Genomic DNA, 18,684 nt, shown 5'->3' with positions numbered 1-18,684 from the left:
GGATAAAAAGAAGAGAAAATACAATAAATTTCAAATATCAATGAAGCTCAGTTCCAATTAGATGAGCGGGACTAGTGGCTTTTTGCTTCTGAATAGTTTTGGCATCTCACTTTATCCTTTGAAGTTCAGAATGATTGGCATCTATAGGAACTCAGAATTCAGATAGTGTTATTGATTCTCCTAGTTCAGTATGTTGATTCTTGAACACAGCTACTTTATGAGTCTTGGCCGTGACCCTAAGCATTTTGTTTTCCAGTATTACCACCAGATAGATAAATGCCACAGACACATAACTGGGTGAACCTTTTCAGATTGTGACTCAGCTTTGCTAGAGTCCAGATTTGGAGGTGCCCAGAGCTCTTAAGCACACTCTTTTTTCTTTGGACCACGACTTTAACTGCTCAGTCTCAAGCTTTTCACTTGACACCTTCACGCCACAAGCACATGGTTAGGGACAGCTTGGTTTAGCCGCTTAGGCCAGGATTTTTTTCCTTTGGGCCCTCCTATCCATTAATGCTCAAAGCCTTGGATCCTTTTTACCCTTGCCATTTGGTTTAAAAGGTTATTGGCTTTTTCTACTTGCTTTTTCTTTTTCTTCTTTCTTTTTCTTTATTTTTTCGCCATTTTTTTTCCGCAAGCTTCTATTCTTCACTGCTTTTTCTTGCTTCAAGAATCAATTTTATGATTTTTCATATTATCAACAACATTTCTCCTTTTTCATTATTCTTTCAAGAGTCAACAATTTTAACATTCATAAACAATAATATCAAAAATATGCACTGTTCAAGCATTCATTCAGAAAACAAAAAGTATTGCCACCACATCAAAATAATTAGATTATTTTCAAGATATAATTCGAAATTCATGTACTTCTTTTTCTTTTTCAGAAAATATTTTTCTTTTAAGAAAGGTGAAGGATTCATAGGACATTCATAGCTTTAAGAAATAGACACTAGACACTAATTATCATGTAATAAAGACACAAACATAGATAAAACATAAAGCATAGAAATCAAAAAATAGAGAGAATAAGAACAAGGAAATTAAAGAACGGGTCCAACTTAGTGATGGCGACTAGTTCTTCCTCTTGAAGATCTTATGGAGTGCTTGAGCTCCTCAATATCTCTTCCTTGCCTTTGTTGTTCCTCTCTCATGGCCTTTTGGTCCTCTCTTATTTCAAGGAGGATGATGGAGTGCTCTTGGTGCTCCACTCTTAGTTGCTCCATGTTAGAACTCAAATCTCCTAAAGAGGTGTTGAGTTGCTCCCAATAATTATGTGGAGGAAAATGCATCCCTTGAGGTATCTCAGAGATTTCATGATGAGGAATTTCCTCATGCTCTTGTTGAGGTCCATGAGTGGGCTCTCTTATTTGCTCCATCCTTTTCTTAGTGATGGGCTTGTCCTCTTCAATGAGGATGTCGTCCTCTCTAACAACTCCAGCTGAATTGCATAGGTGACAGATGAGATGAGGAAAGGCTAACCTTGCCAAAGTGGAGGGCTTGTCATCCACCTTGTATAGTTCTAGAGATATGATCTCATGAACTTCTACTTCCTCTCCAATCATGATACTATGGATCATGATAGCCCGGTCTACAATAACTTCAGACCGGTTGCTAGTAAGAATGATAGAGTGTTGGATGAACTCTAGCCATCCCCTAGCCACGGGTTTGAGGTCAGGCCTTCTCAATTGAACCGGCTTGCCTCTTGAGTCTCTATTCCATTGAGCTCCTTCCACACAGATGTCCATGAGTACTTGGTCCAACCTTTGATCAAAGTTGACTCTTCTAGTGAAAGGATGAGGATCTCCTGTCATTATTGGCAAGTTGAATGTCAACCTTACAATTTCCGGACTAAAATCCAAGTATTTCCCCCGAACCATTGTGAGCCAATTCTTTGGGTTCGGGTTTACACTTTGGTCATGGTTCCTAGTGATCCATGCATTAGCATAGAACTCTTGAACCATTAATATTCCAACTTGTTGGATTGGGTTGGTGAGAGTTTCCCAACCTCTTCTTTGAATCCCACGTCGGATCTCCGAATATTCACTCTTTGTGAGCATGAAGGGGACCTCGGGGATCACTTTTTTCTTGGCCACAACTTTATAGAAGTAGTCTTGATGCACTTTTGAGATGAATCTCTCCATCTCCCATGACTTAGAGGTGGAAGCAATTGCCTTCCCTTTCCTCTTTCTAGAGGTTTCTCCGGCCTTAGGTGCCATTAATGGTTATGGAAAAATAAAAAGTAGAGCTTTTTCCACACTAAACTTAGAATATTTGCTCGTCCTTGAGCAAAAAAAAGGAAGAAATAGAGAAGATAGAGGGGAGGAGTGAATTCGGCCAAGGGGTTTTAAGTGTGTAAGATGTGTGAAATTGAAGGTGGTAAGGAGGGGTATTTATAGGGTAAGAGAGAGAGGGAAGTCGTGTATAAGGGGTTGGGTTAGGGAGGGAAATGGTTTGAATTTGAATGGTGAGGTAGGTGGGGTTATGATGGATGGATTTGAGTGGTGAAGAGATTATGGGGAAGAGGGTAGGATTTGATAGGTGAATGGTATATAGGGAAGAGTTATTGATGGGATTAGTCAAGGGTATTTGGGGAAGAGTGTTATGGAAAGGTGTGAAGAGGAGACAAAGAGAGGTGGGGTACATGGGGATCCTGTGGGGTCCACAGATCATGAGGTGTCAAGGAATTCTGCTCCCTGTACCATTCTGGCATGTAAACACCCTCTGTGTGCCAATTCTGGCGTTTAACACCAGCTTTGCTACCTTTCCTGGCGTTAAACGCCAGTCTGCTGCCCCTTTCTGGCATTTAACGCCAGCTAGACACCTTTTTCTGGCGTTAAATGCCAGTCTGTCTGCCATTTCTGGCGTTTAACGCCATCCAGACGCCAAACCCCCTTTTCTGGCGTTAAACGCCCAGATCACTGCCAATTCTGGCGTTTAACACCCAGAATGCTGTCAGACTGGGCGTTAAACGCCCATTCTGCTATCCTTACCGGCGTTTAAATGCCAGTAAGCCTGTCCTTCAGGGTGTGCTATTTTTTATTCTTCTTTAATTCTACAGTTGTTTTTATGACTTTACATGATCATCTACCTAAAGAAAACATAAAATAGTAATGGAAAATAAATAAATATAATTAAATAACATTGGGTTGCCTCCCAATAAGCGCTTCTTTAATGTCAATAGCTTGACAGTGAGCTCTTAGAGAGCTTCACAGAGACTCAGAGCTTAATGGTGGCCTCCCAACCCCAAACTTAGAAGTTGAGTGTGGGGGCTCTGTTTGACTCTATATTGAGAGAAGCTTTTCATGCTTCCTTTCCATGCTTACAGAAGAAGGTCCTTGAGCTTTAAACACAAGGTAGTCCTCATTCAATTGAAGGACAAAATCTCCTCTGTCCACATCAATCATAGCTCTTGCTGTGGCTAGGAAGGGTCTTCCAAGGATAATGGATTCATCCTCCTCCTTCCCAGTGTCTAGGATTATGAAATCAGCAGGGATGTACAGGCCTTCAACCTTCACTAAGACATCCTCTACAACTCTATAAGCCTGTTTTCTTGATTTGTCTGCCAATTCTAGTGAGAATTCAGTAGCTTGTACCTCAAAGATCCCTAGTTTCTCCATTACAGAGAGTGGCATGAGGTTTATACCTGACCCCAGGTCACACAGAGCCTTCCTAAAGGTTATGGTACCTATGGTACAAGGTATTAAGAACTTTCTGGGATCCGGTTTCTTCTGAGGTAATTTCTATTGAAACAAGGCATTCAGTTTATTGATGAGCAATGGAGGTTCATCCGCCCAAGTCTCATTACTAAATAACTTGGCATTCAGCTTCATGATTGCTCCTAGATACTGAGTAACTTGCTCTTCAATAGTATCTTCATACTCTTCAGAGGAAGAATACTCATCAGAGCTCATGAATAGAAATAGTAAGTTCAGTGAAATCTCTATGGTCTCTATATGAGCCTCAGATTCCTTTGGTTCCTCAATAGGGAACTCTTTAGTGGTCAGTGGATGTCCATGGAGGTCTTCCTCACTGGAAATCACTGCCTCTTCCCCCTCTACAGGTTTGGCCATGTTGGACATATTGATGGCCTTGCACTCTCTCTTTGGATTCTCTTCTGTATTGCTTGGGAGAGTACTAGGAGGGATTTCAGTGACTCTTTTACTCAGCTGACCCACTTGTGCCTCCAAATTTCTAAAGGAGGACCTTATTTCAGTCATGAAATTGAGAGTGGTCTTAGATAGATTAGAGACTATAGTTGCTAAGTCATAGAGGCTCTGCTTAGAATTCTCTATCTGTTGCTCAGAAGATGATGGAAAAGGCTTGCTATTGCCAAACCTATTTCTTCCACCATTATTATTATTGAAGCCTTGTTGAGGCTTCTGTTGATCCTTCCATGATAAATTAGGATGATTCCTCTATGAAGGATTATAGGTGTTTCCATAGGATTCTCCCATGTAATTAACCTCTTCCATTCCAGGATTCTCAAGGTCATAAGCTTCTCCTTCAGATGAAGCTTCTTTAGTACTGCCGGATGCAGCTTGCATTCCAGTCAGATTCTGAGAAATCATATCGACTTGCTGAGTCAATATTTTATTCTGAGCCAATATGGCATTCAGAGTATCAATCTCAATAACTCCTTTCTTCTGAGTCATCCCATTATTCACAGGATTTCTTTCAGAATTATACATGAACTGGTTATTTGCAACAGTTTCAATGAGTTCCTGGGCTTCTACAGGTGCCTTCTTCAGATGAAGAGATCCACCAGCAGAGTGATCCAAGGACATATTGGATAATTCAGACAGACCATCAAAGAATATACATAGGATGCTCCATTCTGAAAGCATGCCAGAAGGACACCTTCTGATCAATCGCTTATATCTTTCCCAAGCTTCATAGAGGGATTCACCTTCCTTCTGTCTGAAGGTTTGGACTTCCACTCTAAGCTTGCTCAACTTTTGAGGTGGAAAGAATTCAGCCAAGAAAGCATTGACCTACTTTTCCCATGAGTTCAGGCTTTCTTTAGGTTGTCAGTCCAACCATATCCTAGCTCTGTCTCTTACAGAAAAGGGGAAAAGTATAAGTCTATAGACCTCAAGATTAACCCCATTGGTCTTAACAGTGTCACAGATTTGCAAGAATTCAGCTAAGAACTGATGAGGATATTCCAATAGAAGTCCATGAAACTTGCAATTCTGCTGTATTAGAGAAACTAATTGAGGCTTAAGCTCAAAGTTGTTTGCTCCAATTGCATGAATTGAGATGCTTCTTCCATAGAAGTCACAAGTTGGTGCAGTAAAGTCACCAAGCACCTTCCTTGCATCTCCACCATTGTTATCGAGTTCGGCCATGTCTTCTTTTTTTTTCGAAAATTTCTGTAAGGTCCTTTCCAGAGTGTTGTGCTTTTGCTTCTCTTAGCTTTTTCTTCAGTGTCCTTTTAGGTTCAAGATCAGCTTCAACAAGAATGTCCTTATCCTTGTTCCTGCTCATATGAAAAAAAAGAGAACAGAAAATAAGAGGAGTCTTCTATGTCACAATATAGAGATTCCTTTATGTGAGTAGAAGAATAGAAGAATGAAGTAGAGGAAGAATAAGAAGAATTCGAAGACAGAGAGAGGGAGAGGGTTCAAATTGTGAGAAGAAGAGAAGTGTTAGTAAATAAATAAAATAAATAGAAAGAGATGAGAGAGAGGAGAAATTCGAATTTAAAAAGAGGGAGAAGAAAATTTTTTTTATTTTTATTTAATTAATTAAGTTAGAATTTGAAAATTAAGAGAAGAAATAAAAGTAATATGAAAACTAGATAAATTAATTAATTAAAAATATTTTTGAAAAATTTTTTAGTTAGTTTTCGAAAATTAGAGAGAGAGAAAAGTAGTTAGGTGGTTTTGAAAAAGATAAGAAATAGTAAACTTTTAAAATCAAACAAAAAAAATCAAATGGTTAATTGAAAAAGATTTGAAAATCAATTTTGAAAAGATAAGAAGTTAGAAAAAGATTTTGAAATTAAATTTTAAAAAAGATATGATTGAAATTTATTTTGAAAAAGATTTGAAAAGGAAATTAAAAAGATTTGATTTTTGAAATTAAAGTTAATTACTTGACTAACAAGAAACTAAAAGATATGATTCTAGAATTTAAAGATTGAACCTTTCTTAAACTTGAAATATTTGATTCAAAACATTAATTGTTAGCAATAAATTCGAAAATATGAAATAAAAGTTAAGAAAAAGATTTTGAAAATTTATTTTGGAGAATTTTCGAAAACATGAAAGAAAAATGAAAAAGATTTTATTTTGAAAAAGATTTGAAAAGATAGAATTTTTAAATTGAAATTTTGACTTGACTAACAAGGAACAACTAAATTCAAAAAATTTTTGACTAATTCAACCCAAAATTTCGAAATTTATGAGTAAAATAAGGGAAAGATATTATTTTTTATTTTTGAATTTTTAATAAGGAGAGAGAAAACAACAAAAAGACACATGACATAAAAATTTAAGATAAAAACAAATAATACATGCAAGAACACTTTGAATATCAAGATGAACACCAAGAACACTTTGAAGATCATGATGAATATCAAGAACATGTTTTTGAAAATTTTTAAGAAAAGAAAGACATGCAAGACACCAAACTTAGAAATTTTTAATGTTTAGACACTAATAATTCGAAAATGCATATGAAAAACAAGAAAAGACACAAAACAAGAAAATGTAAAGATCAAACAAAGAAAATCATGAAGAACAACTTGAATATCAATGAAGAACACAATGCATATATTTTCGAAAATTTAAGAAAGATTAAAACATGCAGTTGATACCAAACTTAAAATTTGACACTAGACTCAAACAAAAAACACAAAATTTATGGTTTTTATGGTTTTATTAAATTTTTTTTTGTATTTTTCGAAATTTATTTTGGGAAAAGAAAAAAAAGAAATACAAAATTTTTAATAAGAATTCCAGGATTCAGGCAATGTTAGTCTAAAGCTTCGGTCCAAAAGAATTAGACATGGCCAAATGGCCAGCCAAGCTTCAGCATACAAATACAGACATGTCCTTTCTACAATGGAAAGTAGAAACCTCGGTCCAAAAGATTAGACATGGCTTAACAGCCAGCCAGGCTTCAACATATCTCAAGAAGCTCTATAATTCATTCTTAAAAATTCTGAAGAACACGTTTTTTTTATTTGAATTTTTCGAAAACTTAATTTTTTTTGTATTTTTTTCGAAAATAAAAAATAAAAAATAAAAAATAAGAAAAGCTAAAATATAAAACAAAATTACCTAATCTAAGCAACAAGATGAACCGTCAGTTGTCCAAACACAAACAATCCCCGGCAACGGCGCCAAAAACTTGTTGTGGGAAATTGTGATTCACACTTTTCACAACTCCGCACAACTAACCAGCAAGTGCACTGGGTCCTCCAAGTAATACCTTACGTGAGTAAGGGTCGATCCCATGGAGACTGTCGGCTTGAAGCAAGCTATGGTCATCCTTGTAAATCTCAGTCAGGCGGATTCAAATGGTTATGAGGTTTTGATAATTAAAATATAAATAAAACATAAAATAAAATAAAGTTACTTATGTAATTCATTGGTGGGAATTTCAGATAAGCGTCTGGAGATGCTTTGTTGCTTCTGATTCTCTGTTTTCCTATTGCCTTCTTCCAACGATGTGTGCTCCCTTCCATGTCAAGCTGTATGATCCTCTCGGATGAAAAATACCAGGTACGATCTCTGTACGGTTAACCAACTGTCGGATTTCTCGTCACGGATGAAAGATACCATGTACAGCTACCGCACGGCTAATCATCTATCGGTTCCCACTAGCGTCGAAATAGGACCCTTGTCCTTTTGCACACTGTCACTGCGCCCAACATTTGCAGGTTTGAAGCTCTTCACAGTCATCCCTTCCCAGATCCTACACGGAATACCACAGACAAGGTTTAGACTTTTCGAATCCCATGAATGCTGCCAATTGGTTCTAGCCTATACCACGAAGATACTAATCTCACGAACTTAGTCCATGTATTAGATACCCAAGAGATTCGCGCTCAAGCTGTCACCCAATGACTACGTTGAGCTCAGATAGAACGGAAGTGGTTGTTAGGCACGCGTTCATAGAATTTAGAATAATGATGAGTGTCACGGATCATATCATTCTCCAGATTGAAGTACGAGCGAGTATCTTAGAATGGAATCAAGGGTGATTGAATAGAAAATAATAGTAATTGCATTAATTCATGAAGAACAGAAGAGCTCCACACCTTAATCTATGGGGTTTAGAAACTCCATCGTAGAAAATACATAAGTGAAAAAGGTCTAGGCATGGCCATGAGGCCAGCCTCCCAAATGTAACATAAAATTGCCAAAAGATGATCAAAGATCAAAAGTGATCCAAATATATAAAATAAATCTCTAAAAGTAGTTTTTATACTAGACTAGTAACCTAGGTTTACAGAAAATGAGTAACTAAGTGCAGATAGTGCAGAAATTCACTTCCAGGGCCCACTTGGTGTGTGCTTGGGCTGAGCATTGAAACTTTCACGTGCATAGGCTGTTCTTGGAGTTAAACGCCAGCTTTGGTGCCAGTTTGGGCATTTAACTCCAATTCTGGTGCCAGTTTTGGCATTTTAGTCCAGGAAGTTTTAGGCTGGCTTTGAGAGCCAGTTTGGGCCATCAAATCTCAGGCAAAGTATAGACTATTATATATTTCTAGAAATCCCAAGATGTCTATTTTCCAACACAATTGAGAGCACACCAATTGAGCCTCTGTAGCTCCAGAAAATCCACTTCGAGTGCTGGAGGGTCAGAATCCAACAGCATCTGCAGTCCTTTCTCAGCCTCTGAATCAGATTTTTGCTCAGGTCCCTCAATTTCTGCCAGAAAATACATGAAATTACAGAAAAACACACAAACTCATAGTAAAGTCCAAAAATGTAATTTTTGAATAAAAAATAATAAAAATATAATAAAAAGTAACTAAAACATACTAAAAACTAAGTAAAAACAATGCCAAAAAGGGTATAAATTATCCGCTCATCAATACCCCTACTGGGCGTTCAACGTCCAAAATGCTAAAGGGACTAGCGTTTAATGCTAGTAAGGGTGCACAGCATGGGCGTTCAACGCCCAATAAGCTATCAAAGCTGGCGTTCAACGCCAGTAAAAGGACACCTTCTGAGTGCAAAATTCCCACTCAAGAAACCACTATGCCAGAACCAAAGTAAGCCAAGGCTCATATAAAGACCATAGAGGTTCCTTTGTATGCACTTCTGCAGTGCATGAGTTCTGATGAATACTCATCCTCTGATGAGGATGAAGACACTAGGGAAGAGCAAGTTGCTTGGTACCTAGGACCTCTCATAAAGCTAATGCCAAGTTATTTGGTACAAAGCCTTTGGAGGAAGAACCTCCATTACTTTCCAAAGAATTCAATGCTTTGGTTCAGCAGAAGCTACCTCAGAAGCTTCTAGATCCTGGATGCTTCCTAATGCTTTGAGAAGGCTCTGTATGACCTATGTTCAAACATAAACCTCACGCCACTCTCTGTAATAGAGAAGGGGAATCTTTGAGGTGCAGGCTGCAAACATCTCATTAGAGATGGGAGACAAGTCTATGAAGAATCCATATGACTTAGTAGAGGATGTCTTGGTGAAGGTTGAAGACCACTACATCCTTGCAAACTTGATAGTCTTGGTTATTGGAGAGGATGACGATGACTCTGTTATCCTTGGAAGACCTTTCCTAGCTGGTGCACGAAATTGTGATTACACTTTTCACAACTCCGCATAACTAACCAGCAAGTGCACTGGGTCGTCCAAGTAATACCTTATGTGAGTAAGGGTCGATCCCACCAAGCTTGTCGGCTTGAAGCAGCTATGGTTATCGTGTAAATCTTAGTCAGGAGATTAATGATAAAAATGATTTTGTTTATGAAAATGAAATAACATGAGATGAGTGTTATTTGTGATTCAGTAATGAGGAACAGGTTGTGGTTCCGGAGATGCTCTGTCATCTAAATCTCTGCTTTCCTACGATCTTCTTCTCCAAACACGCATGGCTTCCTTCAATGGCAAGCTGTATGTTGGTGGATCACCGTTGTCAATGGCTACCATCTGTCCTCTCGGATGAAAAATATCAGGCACGGTTTCTGTACGGCTAATCAACTATCAGATCTCTCCTCTTTGATGAAAAATACCAGGTACAGCTACCGCACGACTAATCATCTGTCGGTTCTCACTTGTATCGGAATAGGATCTCTCTATCCTTTTGCACACCGTCACTGGGCCCAACATTCGTGAGTTTGAAGCTTGTCACAGTCATCCCGTTCCAAATCCTACTCGGAATACCACAGACAAGGTTTACCCTTTCCGGATCTTAGGAATGCTGCCAATTGGTTCTAGCCTCTACCACGGAAGTTCTAATCTCACGGACTCGGTCCGTGGATTAGAGAGCCAAGAGATACGCACTCAAGCTGTCGCCCAATGACTACGTTGAGCTCAGGTAGAACGGGAGTGGTTGTCAAGCACGTGTTCATAAATTTGAGAATGATAATGAGTGTCACGGATCATCATATTCTGTATATTGAAGTACGAGTGAGTATCTTCAGAACGGAATCTACCGTGATTGAATAAAAAATAATAGTAATTGCATTAATCCATTGAGACACAGCAGAGCTCCTCACACCCACCTATGGGGTTTAGAGTCTCGTGCCGTAGAAAATACAATATGAGATGTAAAATGTCATGAGTTCCAACATGAATCTCTAAAAGTAGTTTTTATGCTAAACTAGTAACTTAGGTTTACAGAAAATGAGTAACTAAGTGCAGATAGTGTAGAAATCCACTTCTGGGGCCCACTTGGTGTGTGCTTAGGCTGAGCATTGAAGCTTTCACGTGCATAGGCCATTCTTGGAGTTAAACGCCAGCTTGGGTGCCAGTTTGGGCGTTTAACTCCAGTTCTGGTGCCAGTTCTGGCATTTACGCCAGAAAAGGGTCTCTGACTGGCGTTTAATGCCAGTTTAGGCCATCAAATCTCGAACAAAGTATGAACTATTATATATTGCTGGAAATCCCAAGATGTCTACTTTCCAACGCAATTGAGAGCACGCCAATTGGGCTTCTGCAGCTCCAAAAAATCCACTTTGAGTGAAGGAGGGTCAGAATCCAATAGCATCTACAGTCCTTTCTTAGCCTCTGAATCAGATTTTTGCTCAGGTCCCTCAATTTCAGCTAGAAAATACCTAAAATTACAAAAAAATACAAAAACTCATAGTAAAGTCCAGAAATGTGATTTTTGCATAAAAACTACTAAAAATATAATAAAAAGTAACTAAAACATACTAAAAACTACCTAAAAATAATGCCAAAAAGGGTATAAATTATCCGCTCATCACAACACCAAACTTAAATTATTGCTTGTCCCCAAGCAACTAAAAACAAAATAGGATAAAAAGAAGAGAATATACAATAAATTTCAAAAATATCAATGAAGATTAGTTTCAATTAGAAGAGCGGGACTAGTAGCTTTTTGCTTCTAAACAGTTTTGGCATCTCACTTTATCCTTTGAAGTTCGGAATGATTGGCATCCATAGGAACTCAGAATTCAGATAGTGTTATTAATTCTCCTAGTTTAGTATGTTGATTCTTGAATACAATTACTTTATGAGTCTGGCTGTGACCCTAAGCATTTTGTTTTCCAGTATTACCACCGGATACATAAATGCCACAGACACATAACTGGGTGAACCTTTTCAGGTTGTGACTCAGCTTTGCTAGAGTCCCCAGTTAGAGGTGGCCAGAGCTCTTAAGCACACTCTTTTTGCTTTGGACCACAACTTTAACCACTCAGTCTCAAGCTCTTCACTTGGACCTTCATGACACAAGCACATGGTTAGGGACAGCTTGATTTAGTAGCTTAGGCCAGGATTTTATTCCTTCGGGCCCTCCTATCCATTAATGCTCAAAGCCTTGGATCCTTTTGACCCTTGCCTTTTAGTTTAAAGGGTTACTGGCTTTTTCTGCTTGCTTTTTCTTTTTTTTTTCTTTATTTTTTGCCAAATTTTTTTTCGCAAGCTTTGTGTTTTTTCACTGCTTTTTCTTGCTTCAGGAATCAATTTTATGATTTGTCATATTATCAATAACATTTCTCCTTTTTCATTATTCTTTCAAGAGCCAACAATTTTAACATTCATAAACTTCACTATAATAAATATGCACTGTTTAAGCAAACATTCAGAAAGCAAGAAGTATTGCCACCACATCAAAATAGTTAAACTAATTTCAAGATAAATTTCGAAACTATGCACTTCTTGTTCTTTTGCAAATAAAAACATTTTTTTCATTTAAGAAAGGTGAGAGATTCATGGAATCATTCATAGCTTTAAGACATAGACTCTAAACACTAATAATCATGTAATAACGATAAAACAAGACAGAAACTAAACATAAAAGCAGACAAATAATAATAAAAGAAAGGAAATTAAAGACCTAAAAATAAATGACTCTAAAACTAATGCTCATGTAACTCTTAAAATAGGTCTCTAATAACAAACGTTATCACAGAGTTAGGACTCAACAACCTTCATTTTGAGAGATACTTGCTCCTTCAATCTGTGGGACGTCTAGCTCTTCAAGGGGCAGCTTCTGGCGCTTTAGCTCCTGTATCTCACGCCCTTGTTTCTCTTGTTCTTTTAGCAGTTTACAGAGTATGCTGTTTTGATTCTGCTGCTCTTCTTTGAGTTGATCCATAGCTTCTTGCAGCTTGGTGACAGATGCCTCTAAGCGGGCCCAATATTCAAATTGAGGAATTTCTGGGAGGAGCTCATGCGCCCTCCTCTTGATGGGGTTGTCTTGAATTGGAGGTCCATCCATTACCTTTTTGGTGATTGGGCATTCAATTGGGATATATTCATCCATGCCTATCTTTACCCCCGCATCTTTACATAATAGACTAATCAAGCATGGGTAAGCCAATTTAGCATCAGTGGATTCCTTGTTTGAAAATATGTAAACTTCACCAGGAATCAGCTGATGAATCCCTACTTCTTTTCCCAGCATAATACAGTGAATCATCACTGCTCTCTTGACAATGACCTCAGAACGGTTGCTGGTTGGGAGTATAGAACGCCCAATGAAATCCATCCAACCTCTAGTAACTAGTTTGAGATCTCCTCTCTTTAACTGGTTTGGGACTCCTTTTGTATTAGTAATCCACTCGGTTCCTAGGAGGCATACATCTTCTAGAACTTGATCTAGCCTTTTATCTTTGGTAATTCTCTTATTAAAGGATTCTAGATCATCTTGTAATTGAGAAAGCTTGAGAACTTCTCTCACTTTGTAAAAGTGGAAGTAAATAATCTTCCCTCTAACCATAGTCCGAAAGGAGTGGAAAGCAGTTCCCTCTAATCTTTGCTTATCCGTCATCCACAGATTTGCATAGAATTCCTGGATCATGTTTCTTCCAACATGTATCGCAGGATTAGCCAGGACTTCCCAACCCCTGTTTTGAATCTGCTCTTGGATCTCTGGGTATTCATCTTCTTTCAGATTGAACTTAACTTCCGGGATCACTGATCTTCTTCACACAATTTTGAAATAATGGTTTGCATATTCTTTGGTGCAGAAATTCTCATGCATCCAAAGTGGTTTTGGATTGCTTTCTTTCTTGCCTCTTGAAGTGGTTTGTCTTCCTTTGGGAGTCATGAGAATAGTTTGTTTTAGCTTAGGGATCACGGAAATCATACCAAACTTAGATATTTGCTTGCCCTCAAGTAAAAATAAAAAGAAAGAAGATAAATAGATGGAGAGAAGGATTCGAATGATGGGTGAGGAGGGGCTGGCCGAATGTGTATTTAAGAGGGAGGGAGGGAATGGGTTTCGAATTATTTTTGAGAAAGATAAGATAGAAAGATATGATTGATAAAAAATACGATTTGTAAAATATGAAAGATTTGAAAAAGATATGAGGATGTTAAATCTAAATTTTTGTTAATGCACCTAAGAAATAAAAGATAAGATGGATGAATTAAAAAGATTTGGAAAGAAATTGGAAAGGTAAATGAGTTTTTCTTTTAAAACATTTTGAAAAGGGATTGAAAAGAATTTATAAGATTATTATAATTTTTTTTTGAAATTGGAAATTGAAAGATGAATATTTGTAATATTTTTATGCAGAAAATTATAAATTAAAACATAAAAATTTGAAAAAATTTGAATTGGAAACAAAATTACCTCCCCCTTGCTATTCTGGCATTAAAAGCCCAGAATGATAGCCATTCTGGCATTTAACGCCCATCTGGTGGCCATTTTGGGCGTTTAACGCCCAGCCAGGTCGCCAGAAATCCTTTGTTACTGGGCTTTTTTTCTGAACACCCTGGATGCTGCTATTTCTGGCATTTAATGCCCAAAATGATACCTTTTCTGGCGTTAAACGCCCAGAATAGTAGCCATTTTGGCGTTTAACGCCCAAAACGCCCCTTTACTGGTGTTTTGATGCTAATGAGCTCTTTTTTTCTGTGATTCTTCTGCTCTATGTTCTGAACCTCCATTTTCCTGATTTATTCACTGAAATGTATTAACTAACATGAATAACAAAATTAAATTGACTTATATAATTATTTTAAACATCTAATTTTTGATAATGGCTAGGTTGCCTCCCAGCAAGCGCTTCTTTACTGTCTTTAGCTGGACTTTTACTGAGCTTTTAATTTAGTCTCAGTTTTGAGCACTCTTGCTCAACATTGCCTTCAAGATAATGTTTGACTCTCTTTCCATTGACAATGAACTTTTTATCAGAGTCAATATCCTGAAGCTCTACATATCCATATGGTGACACACTTGTAATCACATATGGTCCTTCCACCGGGATTTCAATTTCGCAGGGAACAATCTGAGCCTAGAGTTAAACAATAGAACCTTCTATCCTGTCTCGAAGACTCTAGATGACAGCTTTCTGTCATGCCACCTTTTTGCTTTCTCCTTGTAAATTTTAGCATTTTCGAAAGCATTGAGTCTGAACTCCTCTAGCTCATTCAACTGGAGTAATATTTTCTCTCCAGCTACCTTAGCATCAAGGTTTAGGAATCTGGTTGCCCAGTAGGCTTTGTGTTCTAGTTCTACTGGCAAATGACAGGCTTTTCCATACACAAGCTGGTATGAAGAGGTCCCTATAGGAGTCTTGAATGCGATTCTGTATGCCTACAGAGCATCATCCAGACTTCTTGCCAATCCGTTCTACGGGTACTTACAGTCCATTCCAGGATTCATTTTAGTTCTCTATTTGAGACTTCAGCCTGCCCATTTGTCTGTCGATGATATGGAGTCGCCACTTTGTGGTTAATTCCATATCAGACCAGAGCAGAGTCAAGCTGTTTATTGCATAAATGAGTGCCTCCATCACTGATCAGTACCCTAGGGACACCGAACCTGCTGAAGATATGCTTCTGCAAAAACTTCATCACTGTCTTAGTATCATTAGTGGGTATTGCAGTTGCCTCTACTCATTTAGATACATAGTCTACGGCTACCAGAATATAAGTGTTTGAGTATGATGGTGGGAAAGGCCCCATGAAGTCAATACCCCATACATCAAACAACTCAATCTCTAAGATACCTTACTGAGACATGGCATAACCGTGAGGCAGATTACCACCTCTCTGGAAACTGTCACTGTTACGTACAAACTCTCGGGAGTCTCTATAGAGAGTAGGCTAGTAGAAGCCACATTGGAGAAACTTTGTGGCTGTTCGCTCACCTCTGAAATATCCTCCATATTGTGATCTATGGCAATGCCATAGGATCTTCTGTGCCTCTTCTCTAGGCACACATCTACGGATTGTTCCGTCTGCACATCTCTTAAAGAGATATGGTTCGTCCCACAAGTAGTACTTTGCATCAGAAACCAATTTTTTTGTTTGCTGCTTACTGTACTCTTTGGTATAAATCTCACCGTTTTATAGTTTACAATGTCTGCAAACCATGGTACTTCCTGAATGGCAAAGAGTTGCTCATCCGGAAAGGTTTCAAAGATCTTAGTAGGAGGGAGGGACACTCCTGCTACTGGTTCTATCCGGGACAGGTGATCAGCTACTTGGTTCTCTGTCCCTTTTCTATCTCTTATTTCTATATCAAACTCTTGCAGAAGCAATACCCATCTTATGAGTCTGGGTTTGGAATCCTGCTTTGTGAGGAGATATTTTAGAGCAGCATAGTCAGTGTACACAATCACTTTTGATCCTACTAAATAAGATCTGAACTTGTCAATGGCATAAACCACTGCAAGTAACTCCTTTTCTGTGGTTGTGTAATTTTTCTGCGCGTCATTTAAAACATGGCTAGCATATTAAATGACATGCAGAAGTTTGTCATGCCTCTGTCCCAATACTACACCAATGGCATGGTCACTGGCATCACGCATGAATTCAAATGGTAATGTCTAGTTTGGTACAGAAATAACTGGTGCTGTGACCAGCTTAGCTTTCAGAGTCTCAAACACCTACAGACACTCAGTGTCAAAGACAAATGGTGTATCAGCAGCTAGCAGATTGCTTAGAGGTGTTGCAATTTTTGAAAAATCCTTTATAAACCTCCTATAAAATTCTGAATGCCCTAGAAAGCTTCTGATTGCCTTAACATTGGTAGGTGGTGGTAATTTTTCAATTACCTCTACCTTAGCTTGATCCACCTCTATTCCCTTGTTCGAAATTTTGTGTCCAAGGACAATTCCTTCAGTCACCATAAAGTGACATTTCTCCCAGTTTAAAACCAGGTTAGTCTCTTTGTACCTTTTCAGAAAAAGTGCTAGATGGTCAAGACATGAGCTGAATGAGTCTCCAAATACTAAGAAGTCATCCATGAAGACTTCCAGAAATTTTTCTACTATATCAGAGAAGATAGAGAGCATGCACCTCTGAAAGGTTGCAGGTGCATTGCATAGACCAAATGGCATCCTTCTGTAGGCAAATACTCCAGATGGACATGTGAATGCTGTTTTCTCTTGGTCCTGAGGATCTAGTAAAATTTGGTTGTAACCTGAATAGCCATCCAAAAAGCAGTAGTATTCATGACCTGCTAGTCTCTCTAGCATCTGGTCTATGAATGGTAAAGGAAAATGATCCTTTCTAGTGGCTGTATTGAGCCTTCTGTAGTCAATACACATACACCACCCTATAACTGTTCTTGTGGGAACCAGTTCATTCCTTTCATTATGAACCACTGTCATACCTCCTTTCTTGGGGACAACTTGGACAGGGCTCACCCAGAGGCTATCAGAAATAGGATAAATAATCCCAGCCTCTAGTAACATAGTGACCTCTTTCTGCACCACCTCCTTTATGGCTGGATTCAGCCACCTCTGTGGTTGAACCACTGGCTTATCATCATCCTCCAATAGGATCTTATGCATGCATCTGGCTGGGCTAATGCCCTTGAGATCACTTATGGACCACCCAAGAGCTATCTTGTGTGTCCTCAGCACCTGAATTAGTGCTTTCTCTTCCTGTGGCTCTAAAGCAGAGCTTATGATCACAGGAAAAGTGTCATCTTCTCCCAGAAATTCATATTTCAAGGATGGTGGTAGTGCTTTGAGCTCGGGTTTAGGAGGCTTCTCCTCTTCCACCAGGGAGTCAATGATATCAGCGCTCATGTAGTCTTTTGATGTGTCTGGATGCTGCATAGCTTTGACAGCATTCAACTTAAACTCATCCTCATTGACTCTCAGGGTTATCTCCCCTTTTTGGACGTCAATGAGGGTTCGTCCAGTTGTTAGGAAAGGTCTTCCTAGAATGAGAGTTGCACTCTTGTGCTCCTCTATTTTCAGCACTACAAAGTCAGTGGGAAAGGCGAATGGCCCAACCTTGACAATCATGTCCTCAATTACGCCTGATGGAATTTTAAAATAGCCATCAGCAAGTTGGAGGCATATCCGGTTGGTTTAACTTCATCAGTTAAACCAAGCTTTTTGATAGTGGATGCAAGTATTAGGTTGATACTTGCCCTAAGGTCACATAGAGCTGTCTTGGTACAAGTATCCTCTAATGTGCATGGTATCATAAAGCTTTTGGGATCTTTAAGCTTCTCTGGTAAGCTTTTTAGAATGACTGTACTGCATTCTTCAGTGAGAAAAACTTTTTCAGTCTCTCTCCAATCCTTCTTATGACTTAAGATCTCTTTCATGAACTTAGCATAAGAAGGTATTTGCTCAAGTGCCTCTGCAAATGGAATTTTTATTTCAAGAGTCCTGAGATAGTCTGCAAAGTGGGCAAATTATTTATCATGTTCCTCTTGGCGGAGTTTTTGAGGATAAGGCATCTTGGCTTTATATTCTTCAACCTTAGTTGCTGTAGGTTTACTTCCTACAGAAGTGGTTGGAGAAGCCTGCCTAAGGGGGTTGTTATTAGCACTTGCAGGTGTCTGATCCCCTATTAGCATTTGAACGCCAGAACTGGGTGCTGTATGGGCGTTTAACGCCAGATTGCCATCCTTTTCTGGCGTTTGGACGCCAGAATTGGCTGCTGTATGGGTGTTTAATGCCAATTTTTCACCCTTTTTTGGCGTTTAAACGCCAGGATCATTCCTTTCTGGGCGATTACTGTCCTCAGAGGGATTTTGGGCAGTGGCTTGGTAATCCTCTGTCAGTTGTTTCTTTCTTGGCTTTCTACTGCCTTGAGTTGAGACA

At 38.7% G+C, this 18,684-nt stretch overlaps 1 non-coding gene across 1 annotated transcript; it reads left to right on the top strand.

The window, feature by feature from the left end:
• Positions 1 to 4,845: 4,845 nt before the first annotated feature.
• On the top strand, positions 4,846 to 4,949 carry LOC148567806 (small nucleolar RNA R71). Its single transcript, XR_015881721.1, has one exon. It is a non-coding gene; the product is annotated as a small nucleolar RNA R71 (small nucleolar RNA).
• Positions 4,950 to 18,684: the final 13,735 nt, after the last annotated feature.

This window comes from Arachis ipaensis, chromosome B4, assembly GCF_059453495.1.
Source record: "Arachis ipaensis isolate K30076 ecotype BB chromosome B4, ASM5945349v1, whole genome shotgun sequence".
In the NCBI taxonomy this organism is placed as follows: Eukaryota; Viridiplantae; Streptophyta; class Magnoliopsida; order Fabales; family Fabaceae; genus Arachis; species Arachis ipaensis.
Note: the sequence above shows the minus strand (reverse complement) of the source record. Positions and strands in the feature narration are given on the sequence as shown.